General features: G+C 40.6%; 1 long non-coding RNA gene across 1 annotated transcript in view; it reads right to left on the reverse strand.

Annotated features, from left to right (window-relative positions):
• Window positions 1-5,809: 5,809 nt before the first annotated feature.
• The window catches only part of LOC140734932 (uncharacterized), a 123,896-nt gene continuing 114,576 nt past the window's right edge, over window positions 5,810-15,129 (reverse strand). The window contains exons 3-4 of the long non-coding RNA XR_012100641.1: window positions 13,890-14,065; window positions 5,810-5,965 (exon numbers count right to left, since the gene is read on the reverse strand). This is a non-coding gene — a long non-coding RNA (uncharacterized lncRNA). The remainder of the gene's footprint in view (window positions 5,966-13,889; window positions 14,066-15,129) is intronic.

The following is a 15,129-nucleotide window of genomic DNA, read 5'->3' on the forward strand; positions in this document are numbered from 1 at the left end:
TAGACAAGCTTTTATTTTAAACTTACAAGGGTATCTCCAGGACTTGAAGACCTGAGTTATCAGGAAAGATTGAATAGGTTACAACTTTATTCCCTAGATCGTAGACGACTGAGGGGAGATTTGATAGAGGTATACCAAATTATGAGGGAATCGATAGGGAAAACGTAAGCTGACCTTTTCCACTGCAATTGGGTGCGACTACAACTAGAGGTCATGGGTTAAGGGTGAAAGGTGAAATATTTAGGTGGAACATGAGGGGAAACTTTTTCACTCAGAGAGGCATGAGAGTGTGGAATGAGCTGCCAGTGCAAGTGGTGAATGCAACTTTGATTTCAACATTTAAGAGAAATTTGGAAAGGTACATGGATGGTAGGGGTATGGAGGGCTATGGTCCTGGTGCAGGTCAATGGGACTACAGTTTAAATGGTTCAGCATGGACTAGATGGGCCAAAGGGTCTCTTTCTGTCTTGTAGTTTCAATGAATCTGTGACTCTAAGGCTAGTGAAAGGTAAATGATTGATTGGTAAGAAGCAGTCATTCAAGAAAACCACTTAAACAGACACTACAAAATAGCAAAGGAAAAGATAAAGATTAATATTTGGATGAGTAAACCAACAGTTATTATTGCTTCATAATTCTCAAAATGGTGCACATCCCAGAAATGCAGAGGTTGGTAGAACATGGAACATATAACCTTGTGGCCATCACTGAATCGTGGTTGAAGGATGGTTGTAGTTGGGAACTGAATGTCCAAGGTTACACATTATATCAGAGGGATAGGAAGGTAGGCAGAGGGGGTGGTGTTGCTCTACTAGTAATGAATGGCATCAAATCAGTAGAAGGATGTGTCATAGGATCAGAAGATGTTGAATCCTTGTGAGTTGTTAAGAAACAGCTAGGGTAAAAGGAAGTTGATGGCAGTTATATGATGGCCTCCCAACAGTGATTGGGAGGTGGACCACAGGTGGACAGGAAAGAGAAAAGGCGAGTCAAAAGGGCAATGTTATGGTCATCATGGGAGATTTTAACATGCAGATCGATTGCAGAAATCAGGTTGGTAAAGGAGCTCAAGAGAGTGAGTTTGTTGAATGCCTAAGAGATGGCTTTTTAGAGCAGTTTGTCATTGAGCCTGCTAGGTGATCAGCTATACTGAATTGGATGATATGTAATGAACCGAAGGCGATTAGGGAGCTTAAGATAAAAGAGCCCTAAGGAACCAGTGATCACAATATGACTGAGTTCAACTTGAAATTTGATAGGGAGAAAGTAAAGTATGAGGTAGCAGCATTTCAGTGGAGGAAGGGAAATTACAGTGGCATGAGAGAGGAGTTGACCAAAGTAAATTGGAAGGAGCTGCTGTCAGGGATGTCAGCAGAACAACAATGGTGTGTGTTTCTGGGGAGAATGAGGAAGATGCGGGACATATGTATTCCAAAGATGAAGAAATATTCAAATGGTAAAATAGTACAACCATGACTGACAAGGGAAGTCAAAGCTATCGTAAAAGCAAAAGAAAGGGCATACAACAAAGCAAAAATTAGTAGGAAGATAGAAGGCTGGGAAGCTTTTAAAAACCTACAGAAGGCAACTAAAAAAATCATTAGAAGGAAAAAGATAAAATGTGAAAGCAAGCTAGCAAATAATATCAAAGTGGATAGTAAATGTTCTTTTCAAGTATGTTAAAAATAAAAGAGAAATGAGAGTGGACATAGGACCGCTAGAAAATGAGGCAGGAGAAGTAATAACAGAGGGACAAGGAGATGGCTAATGAACTAAATGAGTATTTTACATCAGTCTTCACTGTGGAAGACACTAGCAGTGTGCCTAATGTTGTAGTGTGTGAAGGAAGAGAAGTGGGTGCAGTTACTATTACAAGAGAAAAGGTGCTCAAAAAGCTGAAAGACCTGAAGGTACATAAGTGACCCGGACCAGATGAACTGCACCCTAAAAGAGGTAGCATTAGAGATTGTGGCAGCATTAGAAATGATGTTTCAGAAATCATTGGACTTTGGCATGGTGCCAGAGGATTAGAAAATTGCAAATATCACTCCACTCTTTAAGAAAGGAGGAAGGCAGCAGAAAGGAAATTATAGACCAGTTAGCCTGACCTCAGTGGTTGGGAAGATGTTAGAGTAATTGTTAAGGATGAGGTGATGGAGTACTTGGTGACACAGGACAAGATAGTACAAAGTCAGCATGGTTTCCTTGACGGAAAATCCTGCCTGACAAACCTGTTGGAATTCCCTGAGGAGATTACAAGTAGGATAGATAAAGGGAATGCAGTGTATGTTGTATATTTGGTCTCTCAGAAGGCCTTTGACAAGGTGCCACACATGAGGTTGCTTACCAAGTTAAGAGCCTATGGTATTACAGGAAAGTAACTAACATATTTAGAGCATTGGCTGATTGGTAGGAGGCAGCAAGGGGAAATAAAAAGATACTTTTCTGGTTGACTGCCGGTGACTAGTGGTGTTCTGTACTGGTTGGTGCTGGGAACCACTTCTTTTTATGCTGTATATAAATGATTTAGATGATGCAATAGATGGCTTTGTTCCCAAGTTTGCAGATGATACGAAGATTGGTGGAGGAGCAGGTTGTGTTGAGGAAACAGGATGCAGAAGGACTTAAACATATTAGGAGAATGGGCAAGAAAGTTGCAAATGAAATACAATGTTGGAAAATGCATGGTCATGCACCTCGGTAGTAGAAATAAATGCATGGACTACTTTCTAACCAGGAGAAAATCCAAAAATCTGAGATGCAGAAGGACTTGGGAGTCCTTGTGCAGAACACCCTAAAGGTTAACTTGCAGGTCTCATTGGTGGTGAGGAAGACAAATGCTATGATAGCATTCATTTCAAGAGGTCTAGAATGCAAGAACAAGGATGTGATGCTGAGGCTTTATAAGGCACTGGTGAGGCAGCAACTTGAGTATTGTACTTTGAACTTTATACACTTCTATCAATTTAGCTCTCATTCTCCTGAACACCAAATAAAAAAACCTAGCTCACCCAAAATTTCTAATGGAAGAGAGCATATTTTAGTGGGCCAGTCAAAATTGTCCCTGGTATGTAGCTGAGTAGTAGAATCTCTGGGAAGATGATGGGAGTGTGGGGAGAATGAAAATGGGATTACTGTTGGATCAGCTGTCAAGTGGAGTTTATTGTTATGAATACAAGTGGAACATCCCAGGCATGAAGGTATAGACTACACACAAAGCATAAATTATACACAGAATTATCTCATACAGCAAAATTATGACAAATTATGTCTATGAAATAACAAGACCTTTTGAAAAAGTAAACAAAGACAATAAGTCCATGGTAGTATAAGCTGTGGTCCATTCTCTTCCATTGTTGAGATAGGGTTAGGGATGTGCAGGTAGGTTTGAAAACCTAGTGTGAATACCTCAATTGTCAGTATGATGGGTCAAAACATTTATTTCAGTGTTACACAGTCCTGATTCACTGTGACGCCTGTGGTCTATTGGACCGTAAACAGTGACTAGATAACAAGCAAAGGAAACCAAGGCCCAACCTAAGCATGGCCCTAATGTCTTTTAGACTGTTCGTACGGTCAAAGGCCACTTACTCCATTTAGTGGTGCCTCTAGTGCTCACATGGTGATCCAGCTGATTAATATTTAAGTAGTAAAACAACTACTATTTAGGAAAATATTTAAAATATACTCAAGTCCAGTCAAGTCAAGTTTATTGTCATTTGACTATATACATGTATACTATCAAATGAGACAACATTTCTACAGACCAGGGTGTAAATCACAGTAATACACATACACACATAGTGCACACAATAATTTAGGAAAGTAAGATTTAAATCTACAAATGAATTACAGATAAATAAACTAAGTAAAGTGCATAAGTTACATATTGTATGTGCCTTCTTAATCAGGGAGTTGAAAATGAGAGACCAGGTGAGGTGAACTCCCAGGAACTTAGTGCAATTAACTCTCCTTACATAGGAGCCATGTATGTGCAAAGAGGGATGGTTCATCTGCACCTTCCTAAAGTTTACAGTCATTTCCTTGGTCTTCTCCACATTCAGACTTAGGTCATTGTTCTCACACCAGTTCAGCAGACACTCTGCTTCCTCTCTGTACTCCGACTATTAATGTCAATAAATGTTTAATAATAATTAAATACAGTTTACTAAATGTTTCCTTCAGATTGAAAGATAGCAAACATAATTTCTTTATTCAAATGTGGAGTGTTCTATACTTTTGTGCAATGGTGTGCAGGAGCAAAGCTTCAGAAGGAGCTGATGTACACTCTGTAGATATCTAACAGTTCTCTACCTACCTGCCAACTAATATTCAGACATGTTCTTGAATTTGCTCACTGAACAGTCTTGCCTCTGTCCTTCAATATGCTCCTTCCAACTTAACTCTTTTGACCTCAGTTTCTGTTAGCTACGCTGGCGTACCTGGCTTACAGTCAGGAGTTATATAATGACATTCCTGTGAAGCTTTTGGTACATTTTTCATCAGTTAAAGTTCTATGTAAATGTAAATACTTGTAATCGTAAGGTAGGAACAACTGTAATCAATTACAGTTATTTTGGGGGATGTTAAACCATAATACTATAAGACATAGAAGCAGATTAGAGACCATTCAGCCCATTGAATCTGTGCCAAAACTTGATCATGGCTGATGTACTTTTCCTTTTATCCCCATTCTCCGTCCTTCTCCCCATAACCTTCTACACACTGACTAATCAAGAACCTATCAACCTCCTCTTTAAAAATACCTAATGAATAGCCCCCCACAGCCATTTGTAGCAATGAATTTCACCAATTGCTACCTTCTGCCTAAAAAATTCTTTTACTCTGTGGCTCTTCTGTCTGGTCCAATACTCTTGCACTATTGGAAACATCTCCTCCATATACACTCTTTCAATATTTGCTAGGTTTCGATATCCTTTGTCTTTTGCTGAGAAAGGTGAAGGCAGATAAATATTGGTGACTAGAAGTAAGGGGAGTGAATAACCAGGTGATTTAACTGAGTAAAGTGACCAGGAGGAGAAAGAATTCACTTGAGAAATTTGTCAGAAGCTTTTAAAACAATTGGAAGAAAAGCTCATTATTCCAAGTGACTGGATTCTCATGCCAGTGGACTGTCATCCTTTGACAATGTGTTTGAGTTGGCTTTTCAAGCACATATCATAAGTAGCAGAGAGAAAGGGAACGTTAGCCACACTGAGTGTGACCACAGCTCGGAAAGTAGATCTATTGTCCAAGTGCAGAGTTGCAATCAAGAATCTAACTGCATTGGATGAAACGTAGCCAACAGGGCTACAGCTTGAACTGTGGCTGCTAATGGACTCCTGTGTGTGTATACATAGCACAGTTTATTTTAGTTTAAAGATAACATAGATAATGACATCTATTTTTCCAATAAAGTTCAAAATACTTTAGGCTAAATGTACAAAAAGCCCGAAAGATCCAATAAACAGCTTTTCTTTCAGTCAGGTATACACAATTCCATAAAACCATATAATAAAGGATCAGAATTAGACATTTGACCCATTGAGTCTACTCCACCATTTCACCATGGCTAATCTATTTCCCTCTCCACCCCAATCTCCTGACTTTGCCCCATATCCCTTCATGCCCTGGCTAATCAAGAATCTATCAAACTCTGCCTTAAGTATACCCAATGACTTGGCTTCCACAGCTGCCTGTGGCAACAAATTCCACAGATTCACCAGTCTATGGTTAAAGAAATTCCTCTCCTCATGAAACATGTTGCTTGTTGTGTTCTGTGTCATCCAGCCGATAATGCTGGGCATGTTACTGTATGTTGGCACAGGAATGTGTGGCCACACTTACAGACCACCCCAGCACTGTCTTGCGTGAGTTGGTTGATAACAAACGATGTATTTCACTGCATTACACATGACAAATAATCTTGAATCTTGGGTTAAGCTGACCTCCCACTACCAAAGACCTGAGCAAAAAAATCACAGTTAACATTTCAGAAAATTCTCTACTGACAGATGCGTTGTTCTTTAGATGAGATGCTGGTCCAACTCTTGCTGGCTGGAGCAAGTGGTTCCAAAGGGAACCATGAGCATTCAGCCGGTCTAGGACATGTGTGCAAATGCTAAGAAGCTGGAGCTTACTTGACACATTAATGGGAAGGAATTGTTCAGTTTGCCTGGATGCTAGATACAAATGGGGACAGCAGTGAGATCAAGTCTTCACAGGCTTGCTCTGGGGATATTGTCACTCAGATCCTATGCCAGTCAAACCTTGTGCACGATCTGCGACTCTGCTGATTTCAATGGGTTTGTGAGTTATGTATTGGAAAGTGAAAGGAGAGGGAAATAGCCTTCTTCCTAATCATTTTCCCATTTTTATTAGTTCTTTGTGTCTTTGTTTTTATACTTAAGAATGAATAATTTTACTCATTCATATATTTTATTGAGTTCTACAAGTTTTTAAATGTCTCTGAATATTAAGGGAAATTTGTGACCATAGCCTCTATACTGCACTTTCTGAGACCTCAAATGACCTACCACGTTAATCCGAAAGGTATGAAACTTTGCAGGTAAGTTCTTCAGGTTGTCCTGTCCAAAATTTACACTTCAACCAATTAAAAAGCAGATTATTTGATCCTACAATTACTGTTACTTATGAGATTTTTAAAATTATTGTTTTGCACTTTGTTTTCCTGGAATTATTGCACTAAACTCACCCTGGGCTTCAGTTGTTACACATTTCAAACTGTTCAACATTAATGGACTCTGCTGTTTTAATCCAAGGTTCTTTTAGAAGTCAGGAAAGAAGCACAAAGCTTGTTGCTTCATGTTAGTTTTATTAAGAGTTGACAGAACAAATAGAATTTGAAACAGACAGTGATAGGGGTACACTAGTGAGAGAAGAGAGAAAATCTAAAGAACAAAGATGGCACCTAGCATAGAACAGCTGTTGTTATACTACTGGGTTAAGAAAAATTCCATTCAAATCTATAGATAAGGTTTAAAAATTAGAAAGCACTTATTCAATATTGCAATACCAAATGAGATTACTTATTCACTTAATGCAGAACAAAGAAACATTCTGAGCTTTCCAGAATTACACTTTGTATACCCACTAGAGGCTTATTAAACTGTTATGTGCACACTATAGCCACTAGGAATCATTGTAAGCAGTTACTTGTATATTAGTAATTATATAAAGTACAAGCAGATAATTGTTAAACAGCAAAGAAAATAACAATTAAATAGTCTAATCTGAGAAATAAACAATCAGATACAACAACATTAATAAAAAACTGAGAGTGCGGCTGCAAAATTAATGATAAAATAAACAGAAATATTTGTGATTAGCTGTGTTGTGTGGAATAGACATTCTGGTGTTCATCCTGCAAGCAGAACAGATAAAGTTATTCATATATATATATATATATATATATATATAAAAGAGGATATTGATTAACAACTTTCCCATTTTGAGGCTGAGGTCTCAACCAATAAGATTCTTGCCCATCCATAATGGCTGCTGAAAGGGATGTTTCCAATTGAATTTATAAGAGGCTAATGACGCATTGACAAATTGGTAAATTGTTTTTTTATATATTTTTCAAGATACAGAGAAGATCTTTGTTCAGCATGAAATCCATCCAGATTATCTCATTACAACAGTGCGCTGAGACATAACAAGGGAAAACAATTGAATTGAAAATACACGTGGACTAAGATGTTAACTGTCCTGTGCTATCATCAGTGGGATCATCAGTTGATCTGCCACCTGTCTTCAGGACTTTCGGCCCGCTTATGATCAAGACTCCCTCAAGGTGGTGGGCCAGCAGTGCTAAAGAACCACCTCCCATTGATGAGCTTAACAATTTGGCATCTGCCTCTATCAGAGTTGTTGGTCGCTTCAGATAGTCTACTTTTCAGGTCCCTACGCAGCTACTGAAGAGTTTACAAAAGATGGATACACTGTCCGACTATCTGCCCCTCTGGACGTACTTAGTCCACACCCATGATCCTGCCTCTGCTCCTTCAGCTACAGCCCTGCTGGTTGACTTGATCTCTCTTCTAGTAAAGCCAAGGTCACGCAGCCACTTCTGGAGAGTGAACACAATTAAGCCACAGCACCTTACTTCGAATGGATAGCATGAGACCTTCCACCCGCTGTCTCTGCACTCTGATCTTAATTCTGCATACTTGCGCTCATGGGCTTCATCGATGTTGCATGAAATCCATCCAGATTATTTCATTACAACAGTGCACTGAGACAGAACAAGGGAAAACAATACAGAATACAGAATATATTGCTACAGTTACAGAGAAGATGTGAATCAGGCAGACAATAATGTGCATGGCCATGATGAGGAAGATTGTGTTGTGATCTGACAGACATGTAAAATTATAGGAGGCACACTCATATGGCAGGTGGAACCTTTTCCCCCTTACAGGAGGTATAAAAGACAAAAGGACATGGGTTCATGGTGAGGAAGGAATTTTGAGGGGATTTGAGGGGAGAGATTTAAATAAAAGTCCACTAGAATTCACTGCCAGAGAAGATTACAGTTAGATATAATAATGACATTTAAGAGACATTTTAGACAGGCACCTTAACAGACAGGATATTAGAAGGATAAGGACCCAAAGCAAACAAATATGAGATACATAGATGAGCATAAAGGTCAGTAGAGGTGTGACGGGTTGAGGGGCCTGTTGCTGTGATGACTGTGAATTTTAAGATACAGGGATTTATTAGAAATTCAATTTTACATCTATGTTTTTACAGTAAAATGAATCTTTTAATATGAGGCTAACATGTTGGCAACATCCATTTTCTAACAATCTTATAAAGAGTTTTCACTGAATGGCTAACTGTCCCAATAGAAATGTTGAGCAATTGGTTACTCACATCACTGTCTTATTCCATCTAATGAAGAATGTAATTAATAAGCTGCAAGACCTTGGCCTCAATCTCCCCTTGTGCGATTATATCCTGGATTTCCTCACTTGCAGTCATTGCAGTCAGTTTGGGCTGGCAATAACATCTCCTCCACGATCTCCCTAAGCACCCGTGCTCCACAGGGCCGTGTGCTTGGCCCCCTGCCCTACTCGCTTTACACTTATGACAGTGTGGCTGAGCACAGCTCCAATTCTATATTCAAGTTTGCTGACGACACCACCGTTGTGGGGCAAATCAGAGGTGGTGATGAATCAGCATATAGGAGGGAGATTGAAAACTTAGCTGAGTGGTGTCATAACAACAACCTCTCACTCAATGTCAGCAAGACCAAGGAACTGAGTATTGACTTCAGGAGAGGAAAACTAGAGGTCCATGGCCAAGTCCTCATCAGAGGATCAGAGGTGGGGAGGGTTACAACTTTAAATTCCTGGGTGTTACAATTTCATATCTTGGACCCAGCATGGCAGCACTTTTACTTCCTCAGGAGTTTGCAGCAATTCAGCCTGACATCTAAAATTTTGACGAACTTCTGTAGGTGCATAGTGGAGAGTATTGAACTGGCTGCATCACAGCCTGCTATGTAAATACTAAAGCCTTTGATTGGAAAATCCTACAAAAGGTAGTGGATGCAGCCCAGTACAACATGGGTAAAGCCCCTCCAACCACTAACAACATATACATGAAACGCTATCGTAAGAACATAAGAACATAAGAAATAGGAGCAGGAGTAGGCCATCCAGCCCATCGAGCCTGCCCCGCCATTCAATAAGATTATAGCTGATCTGTCCGTAAACTCAGCTCCATCTACCTGCCATTTCCCTGCAACCCTTAATTCCCCCACTATGTAAAAACCAATCTAACTATATCTAAATATATTTAGTGAAGAAGCTTCAACTGCTTCCCTGGGCAGAGAATTCCACAGATTCACCCCTCTCTGGGAAAACAGTTTCTCCTCATCTCTGTCCTAAATCTTCTCCCCTGAATCTTGAGGCAATGTCCCCTAGTTCTAGTCTCACCTACCAATGGAAACAACTTTCCTACTTCTATCTTGTCTATCTATCCCTTTTAAAATTTTGTATGTTTCTATAAGATCCCCTCTCATTCTTCTGAATTCCAGAGAGTATAGTCCCAGGCGACTCAATCTCTCCTCAGACGTTAACCCCTTCATCTCTGGAATCAACCTGGTGAACCTCCTCTGCACTGCCTCCAAAGCCAGTACATCCTTCCCCAAGTATGGAGACCAGAACTGCACATAGTACTCCAGGTGCAGCCTCATCAGTACCCTGTATAGTTGCAGCATGACCTCCCTGCTCTTGAATTCAATCCCTCTAGCAATGAAGGCCAACATTCCGTTTGCCTTTTTAATAACCTGTTGTACCTGCAAGCCAACTTTTTGCAATTCATGCACAAGCACTCCCAAGTCCCTCTGCACAACAGCATGCTGCAATCTTTCACCATTTAAATAATAATCTGCTCTTCTATTACTCCTTCCAAAGTGGATGATCTCGCATTTACCAACATTGTATTCCATCTGCCAGACCTTGGCCCACGCACTTAACCTATCTATATCCCACTGCAGACTCTCCACATCCTCTGTACAATTTGCTTTTCCACTCAGTTTAGTGTCATCAGCAAATTTTGCTACTCTATACTCAGTCCCCTCTTCCAAATCATCATTGTTCAAGCATAATACACTAGTTTTAGATCTAACTATTTCATTCTCCATCTGTATGCGAAATTCAATCATACAATGATCACTCTTTCCAAGAGGATCCCTGACTACAAGATCGTTAATCTTACCTGTCTCATTGCATAGGACTAGATCTGAGACAGCATTGAGTTCATTTACATGCTGCTCAAGAAACCCATCACAGATGCATTCTATGAAGTCCTCCTCAAGACTTCCTTGAACAACATGATTCACCCAATCTATGTGGAAGTTGAAATCCCCCATGACAACTGCCATTCCATTCTTACAAGCCTCAGTTATTTCTTGGTTAATCGCCCCTGCAACTGCAATATTTTTACTAGGTGACCTATAGACAACTCCCACCAGGGAGTTTTTCCCTTTGCTATTCTGAATCTCTACCCAGATGGACTCAACATTCTGCTCTGTCATATGAAAGTGGCATCCATCGTCAGAGATCCCCATCAGCCAGATCATGGACACTTCTCGCTGACACCACAAGGCAGAAGGAACAAAAGCCTCAGGACTCATGCCATCAGGCTGAAGAAAGTCACACAAATACTGGCGGAGCATGTGGAAATGAATAGACAGTCAACAGTTCCAGCCGGGAATCTTCTTCAGGACTGAGAAGGAAGGGGGCAGATGCCAGAATAAAAAAGATGAGGAGAGGGAAAGGAGGCTGGCTGGAAGGTGATAGGTGAAGCCAGGTGGGTGGGAAAGGTCAAGGGCTGGAGAAGAAGGAATCTGATAGGAGAGGAGAGTGGACCATAGGAGAAAGGAAAAGAGGAGGAGACCTGGGGGAAGTAATAGGCAGGTGAGAAGAAGTAAAAGGTCAGAGTGGGGAATAAAGGAAGAGGGTGGATGGAATTTAGTTACTGGACAGTTCTTAACTCTCAACCATTAGGGTTTTGAATAAAAGGGGATAACTACCTCAACTTTACTTGCCCTATCATTGAAGAGTTCCTACATCCAATGATCTCACTTTCAAGGTCTCTTTATCTCATGTTCAAGTTATTTATTAGTTTTTTTAATATTTGCATTTGCACAGTTTGATGTCTTCTGCACTGTCTGATCTTCCATTGTCCCTGTTATAGTTACTATCCTATAGATTTGCTGACTATGTTCACAGGAAAATGAATCTCAGGGTTGGATGTGGTGACGTATCTGTACTCTAATAATAAAATATACTTTGAACTTTATACACAAGTGTTTGGGAATTTGTTTGGTTCGAGGGCTTCACACTGCATAGCTGATGTTTTAACCGAGAACTCCGAAGTTAGTCAGCTGTAATTTTTGTGTAGTGTTTCTATTCTTAAACATAGTACAAAATAAATCCCCTAAGATATTACTCAGCCACAAGACAGTGGATGCCAGAATAATGAATTAGGATTAAAATTGTACTGCCCACACCTATCAACTGTACAATATACTACAGAATCAGAATCAGGTTTATTATCACCGGCATGTGACGTGAAATTTGTTAACTTAGCAGCAGCAGTTCAATGCAATACACAATCTAGCAGAGAAAAAAAGTAAATAAAATAAAAATAATAAATAAATCAATTACAGTATATGTATATTGAATAGATTAAAAAACATGCAAAAATCAGAAATCAGCCAAGCATTATCTAAAGACAGCACTACTAGTCACTGTGAAGATGACCTTCTCCATCAACCTCTGTGCCTCCAGCCCAGCGTTGGCAATAGGGCTCAGGAAATGTCAAAGAGATGGATGATATATTGCCCTAAATTGCCGAAAACCTTTTCTGGCAGCACAACAGTGCTGTCAAATTTCATCACAACACAGTAATGACCAAAGTCCACTTATTGTGTATAACCTCGCATGCCAACTGTTTGATTTAATGTTACAGACCACCTTTGATCCGACACGATTAGTCGATGTGCGGTTGATTAATGATCATCAAGAGTGCCTGATTCCCACATATTTCATAAAACTTCTATTCCAGTCGTATTATCTATATTACATTAACTTGAAAGCAGGAATGAATCTTTTGGGGGCAGTGTTTCCGTTTACGGCCATCGGTAGTACAACTTTCATCAACTACGACCAGAATACAATGCAGAATAGGCCTTTCCAGGCCTTCAAGCCACGCTGCCTACCAATCCCTTGATTTAATCCTAGCTGAATCAAAGGGTTCAAAGGTACATTTAATGTCAGAGACATTGACAATCATTGGACAACTTACAATGACCAATTAACCTATCAACTGGCACATCTTTAGACTGCAGGTGGAAACAGGAGCACCCAGTAATAAGGTCACTGGGTGAATGTACAAACTCCTTACAGACAGTGGCAGCAATTGAACCTGAGTCTCTAGTACTGTAAACACTGTGCTAAGCACTACACTACCAAGCTGCTTGTTTAGTATATTATATATATTAATATATATATATATAAAAAACAGAATCCCATTCGCCATGCAGCTGACGAATCCAAAGGAACAGCAAAGACCAATGCAGTTCGGCACCAGCAGCATCGCAGGAGTTGCCAGTCAGTGTTAAACTCAACGCTGGATTGCCTTAGTGACTCCCGCTCTGGATTTTTCCTTGGGGCTTACTCTCAAAGCCTTCCTCATGAGTGGGTATAACTACAAGGCAATGGCGGTTTGAGATCAGCGTTCTCCTTCTACGAGATGAGCTGACGAGCCCCATCTGCTTGACGCGACGGATTTTAAGTTGCCAGTAACCCACCTTTGCCCCTTCTCCTATCAGTAGAAGTTATTCTACTGGGCTTATTGGCTAAGCCACATCTGAAGGCCAGGAGCTGGACTCGGTTGTCAGAGGCTATTTGAGATGCACACCATTGAGGGCACTTAATAGGTAGTGGGAGCTTACTCCCACTACCACCCCCAGCTATAACAACCTTAAGGAATCAAAACAACGTAAACAAGACATCGGCTAACCTAGACAAGAATATACTGTATAATGCAGAGAGACAAGCACACTGAACAATAATTGTGCAGTCAGGATGGTTCCTCTGTCAGGAAATCACAAAGGCGCATTAAACTAAATATCTGAGCTACTCTTGGTAATGTTACTTATTTAAATTATGTTACAGTTGTTCAGGTATCCTTGCTGTACCACAAATATCCTCACTAATCCCTCAGCAGATGAAGTGAGACAGCAGAGCATCTTACTACAAGGTGTAAATAGGAGCAGTCAATCATCCTGAGATAATATTATGGGACAGCGCCGTGGCGTAGTGGATCGTGCAATTCTATTATAGTACCTGTAACGCGGGTTTGATTCCCAGCACGGTCTGGTAGGAGGTTGCACGTTCTCCCAGTTGCTCTGGCTTTCTCCCACAACGCAAAGACGACGGGTTAGTAGGATAATTGGTCACATGGGTGTACCTGGTTGGTACGGACACGTTGAGCCAGAAGGGCCTGGCATTGTGCTGTATCCCTAAATAAAATAAATTGTATAGATGATTAGGAACTATACGTAATGAGCTTCATGGCACATCCCTTTGCGGCAGCGATTTCTCTCAAACTTTTCTCCTACCCCATCACTCAGGGAACAGAATGAGCCCTTCGACACGTTCCCAGGTTCTGCGGCATAACCCCACCAATAGGACCAAACTGCTGCTGCAATCAGATAAAGTTTATCTCTCCGAAGTCCTCATACCTACACTACTGGGCGAAGAGGCTTTAGGTACGGGTGCAGCCAAGCACCTATTAGGCAAATATAACCCATTAAAAATAATAAAGGTAGATTTATACAAAAGGACACTCATTCTGAAATATGGTTTGGCAACCAATTGAAAACTTTGAACTCACCTATTGCTTAAGCAAGTTCTGAACCATTCACTTTTAGAGGTGGTTCTCAATGTTCAAAGTACATTCATTATCAAAGTATGTGTAAATTATACAACATTGAGATTCATCTGCTTTCAGACAGCCACAAAACAAGAAACCCAAACAAACCCAGTTTCAGAGAAAGGCCAACACCAATGCGCAGATAGAAAAAATAACAAATCATGCAAACAATAAAAGCAAGCAACAGCTTTCTGAACAAAATAGAGTCCATAATCCTGAAGCCTAGAGTAGGCCCATAGCCTCAGTATTAGTTCATCACACAGCGGGGCAAATTGCCGTGAAGCTCACAAACACTGAGCCTGAAGCAGCTGGAGCAGGGTTCAGACTCAACGCTGAGGAGAGTGGACTGAATGTAAACATCACAGAGCAGATCTGGCCCTGACTCTTGCCACCGGTCCCACACCCTGCCTTTTCAGTCCATTTGGCCTAGAATTTAAATTGTCCAGACACTGGAACGTCCCCTGCACTCAGACCTGGGCCCTAACACAGCAATATGCTCTGGGCCTGTGTTCCACGTTCCGGCCTATACCTCACCATTCCAAATTGGCCCAGCATTTAGATGAATCGAACCTCACTCACAGTTTAAATGGACGAGCTCCGAAAAAACTCTGCTCCAACTTTTCTCCGCTCTGTTCACTCCAACTCCATCTC

Source organism: Hemitrygon akajei, chromosome 10, assembly GCF_048418815.1.
Source record: "Hemitrygon akajei chromosome 10, sHemAka1.3, whole genome shotgun sequence".
Lineage (NCBI taxonomy): Eukaryota > Metazoa > Chordata > Chondrichthyes > Myliobatiformes > Dasyatidae > Hemitrygon > Hemitrygon akajei.